Below are 9,365 nucleotides of genomic sequence, written 5' to 3' on the forward strand. Positions count from 1 at the left end.
GTTGATACAGTAAATGGTAGATTAAAGGTCGATCTAGACATTTATGTGGGGTAAGATTTATTTTATGCTACCAAATAAAAAGAAATGGATTGAAGGGCTGAAAGGCCAAACTTTGTACTCCTGCTGTTTACAGGGCATACAGTCCTTGTACCCACAAAATAATTCTTTACCACATCACTACCTTTGTGCACTTTAGCGGAGTGGTGGCCATTGTGTTCTGGGGTAGCCTAAATAAATACCACTGTGTTTTCAATATTCAACAGCTCAGATCATAGTAAGAAATGCACAGAGTCAATCTGAGTGGCTCTGTGCCGTGTCATTTTTATAAGGCTAGGTTCACACCTATGCAGTTTGCATTTGATCCATTTCTGCAGTGCTTTTGGTGGTGTGTCTTGCAATTCTACACATGCTTTTTTGATGCATTTGTGCCGCGTTTTTGATGCATTTTGCGTTTTTTCCTCAACTTGTTGCTGGGCAGATTAAAACGCAAAACAAATCAAAAACATGTCAAAAACGCATAAAAAATGCACTACATGCTTTTCTGCAGCATCTCCATTGAAGTCTATAGAACCAAAAATGTCCCTGACCCTTTCCAAAAAAACATACCAGGTGAAAGCGCGGAGATGTGAACCTGTCTCATAGGAAATCATGTTAAATGGACTGCTGTGCGTTTCTGCAAAATGCAAAGGTGTGAACCTAGACTAATGGCCAATCACAGCAATCACAAATGTAAGCAATGCTACTGTTTACATTTGAGAGTACTCCCCTTTCTCTCACAACAGAAGAAGAGAAGGAAGGAGAATTCAGTGAATTAACTTACAATTATTCAGTTAGGGAGCAGATTCAAGATGCGGAGGTTAACAATATTATTTGGGATTTATTTTAACCATTTCACTACCTTCTATACATCTCATCTCCATCCTGTTTCTGCAGTGCCTGTGTATTAATCCCTTCATCTCCCTTACCCTGCACATTAACCCCCTCATCTCCATCCTCCCACTGTGTGTGACCTGTACAGTAGCCCCTTCAGAGAACTGACCACAACCTCGATATCCAGGGCCAACATAAAAATAAAAAAGGGGAAAATAAAGTAGACAAGAGGAGAATAAGGACAAGAAATATAATAGTAGATTCGGACAAGCGATAGAGAGACACACCCCAGTAGACCTCTAGATCTGTCTTAAGAGTCAAATGAAATATTGAGATATTTAGTCCAATGTTCCCAGGTTGCTTCAATTTTTTTAACCCTGTCTTGTAGGATGCTTGCCAGGTTTTCATGCAGCGTGATCCAAGAGACTTCTTTCTTTGCTTGTGCAAGAGACACAGAGGCTGTTTCCAAGCTTTACCGTTTGTCATCTTGGCCCCCAACATAATAAAGAAAATCAGGTGTTGTACCTTGTTAGGCACATGATCAACTGGTACATTAAGAAGGGCTATTTGGGGTGTTTGTGGAATCAAAACTCCTGTGATCCTTCATAACAGAGCAAAGATGCCATTCCAAAATCTATGGATCCTAGGACACTCCCACCATATGTGATACATAGAACCAACCAGCTCACATCTCTGGAAACATAATGGAGAGGCCAAAAGAAACATGTTAGCTAAGAATGTCGGGACTTGGTACCATCGGGTGAATGCTTACCTTTATTAATACAAAACCTGCAGTGGTAAATTTAAATTGTGTCTGTTGATCATTCAAAGGGAAGTTCAGTATGTCAGAAGGGCTGGGGAGATCACAGGGTCAGAGCAGCGCAAGATGACAAGCATCATCTAGCAGCTCCTATGTTGGTAGCGATTCATTGGAATTAAAAAAACTCTTTTAACCACTCGCCCTCCTGAGGATTTACCACCCCCTTCCTTCCTGATTTTTTGTGATATGGTGCTGCGTTACTTTAACTGACAATTGCGTAGTCATGCAATTAAATTTATGTCCTTTTTTTCCCCACAAATTTCTTTCAGTGGTATTTGATCACCTCTGCATTTTTCTTTTTTTTTGCGCTATAAGCAAAACAAGACCAACAATTTTGAAAAAAACCCCAATATTTTAGACTTTTTGCTATAAAACATATCCAGTAAAACATTTTTAAAAATCTAATTTCTTCATAAATTTAGGCCAAAATATATTCTGCTACATGTCTTTGCTAAAAAAAAATCCCAATACATGTAAATTAATTGGTTTATGTGAAAGTTATAACGGTGGTATATATTCTGGAATTTTAATTTTTTTTATACTAGTAATGGCGGTGAACAGCGACTTATAGCGGGTCTGCAGGACTGCAGCTGGCATTTTGACACTGGGTGGGAACTGACTAACTGTCACTGACATCCCAATTACACTAATACCGTGATCAGTGCTAATAAAAAGCACTGACACTGTGCTAATGACACTGAGCAGAAAGGGGTTAACATCTGGGGCGGTCAAAGGGTTAACTGTGTGCTGTTTAACATTATGTGCTGTGTATTTTTTTACTAGGGAGACATGGTGCTTTGTATTTCTCTGCTGTGCAGTGAAATACAAAGCAGAATGTCCTTGCTGGCAGGAGAGAGACCTGTGTTGTTTACACACAGGTCTCTCCCCTGTCAGCTTTACACGGTGATTGACGTGTGCCGGCTGGGAATCTCCGGTGATTGACATCCCTAGTCCCTAATGGCGTCGCAGGTAGGGCAGCAGCACACGCCTGTTGGATTTTTTTCTTGCTATTACTGCCGACGGCTATAACCACCAGCAGTAATCATTGCTGGCAGAACAAAGCAGCAGCAGAACACAACCTGCAGAACACAACCACCAGCAGACTCCCTGCCGGCAGAACACAATGGTGCTGCAGGAGGGATTTCCTCATTAACCTTGACTGTGATGGGGAAATTGAGTCATTTTTAAAATCAAATCATCTGTGGCTTGCCTTATTGATAGGTCCTCTTCAAGAATCTCCATACAAATCTCCTTATCTGTAGAAATCCTGACTATGCTAACTGCGGACATTTGCACATAGTAGAGATAGTGTTAGGACAACAGGGTCATCTAAGGACACAGGTTTGTACACATTACACAATGCATACCTTTATTGACATGGGGTGATAGCTTATAAGTAAATCAATATAATCAACCTGAAGAGCAGAAAGAGACTTTATTATAGCTGGGTGAACTAGGTGGGGCTGGTGGAACGTGCACTAGAACTGTAAAAGAAAAAAATTAGTGATCCATAACAGGGGCGGACTGACCATTTGGAAACTCGGGCACTGTCTGAGGGCCTGGGGTCAGTAGGGGGCCCCATGAGATGCCCCTGGTACCTTTTTCATAGGCTTTTTTGAGTTTGGGCAAGGACACAGGGGCCCCATGATCCCCTATTGCCCGGGGGCCCCATGAGTTGTCAGTCCGTCCCTGATCCATAATGACACTAAAAGAGGTAGAATGTAATAGCAGTTTGTTTGTTTTTTAAATAATCCTCTTAAGGTGAGCTTTATGCAAGTATCATAGCAAAGAAAAACAGATCCATACTTTCTTTTCTCTGAAAGAAGGACTACTTGTTTCACAATGCCCTTTTTGAATGGAGGGGTCAATCTTCGATTTAACCCCTTGACCTCTGGGCACATCCATAGGGTGGTGATAAATAGTGTATGTTCTGCCGTTATAAGTGGGGTACCCCAGGGCTCTATCCTGGGACAAATCCTGTTTAACTTGGTTATAGTTGATATAGAGGTTGGGATAAATAGTTCAATCTCAGTGTTTGCTGATGATACAAAGTTAACCAGACTATAGAAACTCTACAGGAAGACCATGATAAAATGGAGGGATGGGCAAACACAAGGCAAATGAGATTCAATGTAGGGAAATGCAAAGTAATGCACTTAAGTGCTGAAAAAAAATGCAAGCTACATGCTAGGGGGAGAACCTCTGGGGGAGGGAGATTGAGGATGCAAAAGGATCTGGGGGTCCTGGTTGATGACAGACTGAGAAATTGCATGAAATGCCAAGCAGCAGCAAGCAAGATCAGTAGAATATTATCATGCCTTAAAAAAGGTATTTACTCAAGAGATAAAATTAATTAATTCTACTACTTTACAAAACTCTGGTTCGGCCACACCATGAGTATGCCGTCCAGTTCTGGTTTCCAGTCCTCAGGAAGGATGTGCTGGAACTGGAAAGAGTCCAGAGAAGGGCAACAAAACTAATAAGGGGACTGGAGGACCTCAGTTATGAGGAATGATTACAAAATCTCCCAGGAGAAGAGATGCTTAGAGGGGATAAGATAGTGACATACAGCTAAAAGGGGGGGGGGGGATTTAAGTGCAATAGAAGGAAATATCTAAGGAATAACCACTAGTCCATAAATAGTTTATCCAGGGGAACAATTAGTCCATAATAACAGTCCACAGATAAGAATGATATGCTCCAATAAACACTCCAGGCAGCTTGTTCTGAAGACCTAGAGGCAATCTTTGCAGAGATAAACAAAAAAAGAGGAAACTAAATTGACAGGTGCAGCTCAAGCTTAGCTCCGTCTTCCACGCATCTCAGCTCCATCTTCCACCCAACTCCCTTGTTGGCTAGGCTCTGTCATATTTATGGGCTGGTCTGCCACACTGCCCGACCTCCTGCCTGGGATTGTTCAGACTCCCATAAATATGCAGATTAGCTCCTCCTCACCTCCGCTTACTGACTTATCCAAGCTTCTAGGGCAGGGGGAGGTACTAGAGGACTGACCTGTAGAGCCCTCCAGCCTAACCTGAAGTAGCCCTCTGTCTAAACCCAGGCTTCTAGCAAGCCTCTAACTACTCTCAACAACTATGTACATTAGAGGGCATTACAAGAGGTTTGGTTGATTTTCTGCACCTATTTTCGGGGAAATTTTTTTTATTTTTGTAAAATAACAAACATGTCAATACTTACCAGCTCTGTGCTGTGGTTTTGCACAGAGAAGCCTGGATCTTCCTTTTCTCGGGTCCTCCACAGGCTCTCCTGGCTCCTCTTTTCTGTCAGTGCCCCCACAGCAAGCAGATTATATGGGGGCACCCAGTGCTCCATATGTGCATTCACACATGGAGCCGTGGCTTGGCCCCGACCCCTCTCTCTTCTCATTGGCTGACTGGCTGTGATTGACAGCAGCGGGAGCCAATGGCTCCCGCTTGCTGTCTCAGCCAATGAGTAGATCCGGGTCAGCCCAGGCTGTTGTGGGGATCAAGTAAGTATTGAGAGAGCTGGGGGCACTGCTGCACACAGAAGGTTTTTAATCTTCATGCATTGAATGCATGAATGTAAAAAACCTTCAGCCTTTACAACCACTTTAAATTTGCAGACAAGTGTGGCGACATAGTACTAATGAGCACAAACTTCTACGTAAAGATGTGCTATGACTACCTGAGTAAGGAAGAAAATTATGTAGTATTACCTGCAAATCCTAAAGATGAATTTGAATTTTTTATCAATTACCATCCGATGATTGCCACCTTTTATGCTCTGCCTGAAATACATAATCATCAATCTCAACCACTAAGAAGGCCGATTGTCTTGGGTTAGCAGAACCTCGCAGAGAATGAAGGGTTCACTTTTCTGCCTTTTGTTTGTGGTTAAGATCTTGATGCTTTCAGCATATGAGCATACATTTTTGGATGTCTTCTATATTTTTGTAAGTGCTTTATTGCCTGTATTTTTTTTGAGATGGTGGAGTAAAATTGGATGGTACCTTTAGAACACGGGTCATTATACCCCTGAGAAAAATTATGTCATGGTTGTGCCCCAATCCAGTCGAACCAGTGGAAATGTAATATTTGACGATTTATGTGTACATTTGGGAAGGTATCTGTATTGTGTACTAATCCTTTGTCCCTCTGTGTTGTGGTGGATGTGTGGTTCATTCAGTGATTTATTCTTGCAGCGGCATAGTGGATTGGAGAGAATATATATGTAGAGATATCACATAATCTCCTTTACCTCCACAAGATCGCGCTATTTTACCATGTAGTGTTGTCATGACACACATGCACGGTAATGTCACGACATGCGCTTGCAGAGTGACGTCGTTGTGCCACTAGATGCGGCTGCCATCTTTGCTTTGGGATGTTATAAATAGAACTGACCACACTCACCAAGCCCATTTGTTTGCCATGTGCTTTTTTGTTTGATCCATCATTGGTGCGGGGTGCACAGTTAGAGATTATGATTTGTTTCTCCTGACGAAGCTCTTTTGGGGAGTGAAACATGTTGAATTAGTTCTTATTTTGTTGTATTTTCACCTGCATTTTTGTGTTTGTTGGACACACGCATGGTTCTACAGGATACAGACCAATATTATACTCACTTTTTAGCGAGGGATATTGAATTCCTCAGAGGTATATCAGTTAATTTACTGAACATATAAGGGAGCAGGTTAATGGGAGCCAATTGGAATTTCTTCTATAGTTCTATTACACTTTATGATAGAAGACCATTTCCCCTTTCCCTTTTAGTGTTAGCGCACACTCTTAGCTGCTCAGTAAGGGAGTTTTATTAGGCGCAGAGACTGCCATTTAATCAGGGGACTATTTTACCCCTGCTTGAGAGAGATCATTATTTCACATTTTGTATAAGGTGGCTGATATTTATAAAATATTGTTGGGCTTGCATAACCCATTGATAGGGTTTGATTTGGAGATCAATTCTATAATTAATAGTGACCCCTCCTGACCAACATTTTGAAAGACTAGTGACAATTAGTTCCGCTTGTTTGTTCACTTAGGAGGGAGTTACTTTATGATAATTTTTCTCTCATTCTGATATTTTGCTCGGTCTTTATTTTAAAAAAGGGGTAGTATTATTGAATCTCCATTCCTCTGGTATGTAATCTATACACACAAATAATCTTACTATTATACTAAAAATCTTAACTAAAACTAGGTAACTACTTCTATTGGTTAATGCTGCGTGGGTTTACGCACTCCTGTTCTTTGTTCCAGTAAATGGAATGAGAAGATCTCAGATTAATGAGATCAACTAGCGAATGGCTGTAATACAGCTAAAGTGTATCTTGATCACACTACTCTCGGCATAGAACATCAGTAAAATAGAACAAACAGGGCATCGCTCATGGTGTAGTATTTAAAGTCATTCCCATGTATTCACATAAAAAAGTTACTTGCAAAAGAAACTGCATGTAGCTCAGAACCGAAAGCAAAGCCTGAACCTTGTATACCTGTATATGTATCCATTGTGTACCAATATTTATAATGTATCAATCATTCCTTTTCACTTGACAATAAAGATAAATTGCACATAAAAATGGTATTATAAATATAACATAAAATATGTTCTCATTGAAATTACATTAAAACACCTTCAAGTACCTATTAATCACTTAACTGAAACCTTTTTGGAGTTGTAGACTGAGATATTTAAATTAGAAAATTGCTCTCTGGAACTGGAATAAAAAAAATATAAACACATCTACCTGATTGGAGACCAGCTTATAATTCAGGTCAGGTATACTCATGATCAGTTCTAAATCTTGGCGGTTAAAATTGGACACTCCGATGGATTTGACTAATCCAGCACCTTTACATTGCTCCGTCGCCTGCCCTAGAGCAAAGGACAGTGAAAAGCTTTAATCAGCTTTCATATATATATCTATATATATACATATATATGTATATATATATATTACATTTTGATACATGTTTCACATGCATCCACACATACCCAAGAAAAGAGAATAAATGTATACAAATGGGCAAGATTCTGATTTCATGTTAAAAGGAAATAGAGATACATCCTAAGAATAAAAACAACTACAAATACATTTTTCCCCAAGTGAAATACTGGGAGAATATAGTCTGGTCAGATGAGACCAAAACTGAACTCTGGATGCCATAATACACACCATGTTTGGAGGTCAAATGGCATTGCACATCACCCCAAAAGCACCAGACCAACAGTGAAGTTTGGAGGTGAGAACTTCATGGTATGGGTCTGTTTTTCAGCATATTGTGCTGGCAAACTTCATATCAATATATGTATCAAACTTGCGCCAAGGAATTAGGTGAAAAAATTAAGTGAAAAATTAAATGCTGTTCAAGGATTAACTAAACATCAAAAATAATAATAAAAATAATACAACGCAAATAATACAAATAATAAAAACTGTGAAATATTATATATGAAAGTCCAAAGAAAAAGTCCCAAATTAAAGTCCAATGTCCCAAAAAATTTGAAAAAATTATTATTTACTCAAACTTTATACATTTTCCAGCTTGCTCACATCTTCTGTGAAAAGCATTTTGTAGATCCACACTCACCAAATGCTGTGAATTCCCAAACTGGTATGGCTTTAAGATGCAAAAAGGAAAAGCCTGCAGGTGGGGTGTGGTGTCCTTAGAGATAATATAACTCTTTATGCGATTTCACACTGACTCTCCTTCCCAGATATTTCCTCATATAGCGAAAAACATAAAAGAAAAAGATGCCAATGATATATTGCTATATACCGATAAAAAATATATTTTATAAAAAATGCAAAAAATCACCTTCCTTACACACACATAAAGTAATTAAGCCCCAATTTCCATAGGGTAATTTGATTTCCCACATCACAGATGGTAATCCACCCTTATCTTCCTCAAACTCTCACTCCTGGATGGACGGATGGATGGATAGGGGTACTTTATGACCAGCTAGTTCAGCGGTTCTCAACCTGGGGGTCGCGACCCCTTTGGGGGTCGAACGACCATTTCCCAGGGGTCGCCTAAGACCATCGGAAAACACATATTTCCGATGGTCTTAGGAACCGAGACACCGCTCCTGTCTCCGGCGATGTGTGGGTGGGATGATACGCTGCTCCTGTCACTTGGCCACACCTCCGGGATCGCTCAGCAGCTCCGCCTCCTCGCCGCTGATTGGCCACCGGAACTGTAGCTCAGGAGAGGCACACAGGCGGCCAATCACCGGCGAGGAGGTGGAGCTTGGAGAGGAGGAGCCGAGCGGCAGCGCACGTACATCAAAGAAGATCGAGGGAGCTGCCGGAGCGAGTGAAGAGGAGAGCGGCCAGAGAAGGAAGACAGCTGACAGGTAAGTGAGAGAGCGAGCCCAGGCTGTCACTAATACCAACGATGGGGCACTATTCCTCCCCCCACTGACACCAACGATGGGGCACTATTCCTCCCCCCACTGACACCAACGATGGGGCACTATTCCTCCCCCCACTGACACCAACGATGGGGCACTATTCCTCCCCCCACTGACACCAACGATGGGGCACTATTCCTCCCCCCACTGACACCAACGATGGGACACTATTTCCCCCCCCACTGACACCAACGATGGGACACTATTTCCCCCCCCCCTGACCCCAATGATGGGGCACTATTCTCCCCTCCACCACACTGACATCAATGATGGG

This window comes from Staurois parvus, unplaced genomic scaffold, assembly GCF_062004578.1.
Source record: "Staurois parvus isolate SC_StPar_1 unplaced genomic scaffold, SC_StPar_1.0 ptg000629l, whole genome shotgun sequence".
NCBI classification, from domain to species: domain Eukaryota; kingdom Metazoa; phylum Chordata; class Amphibia; order Anura; family Ranidae; genus Staurois; species Staurois parvus.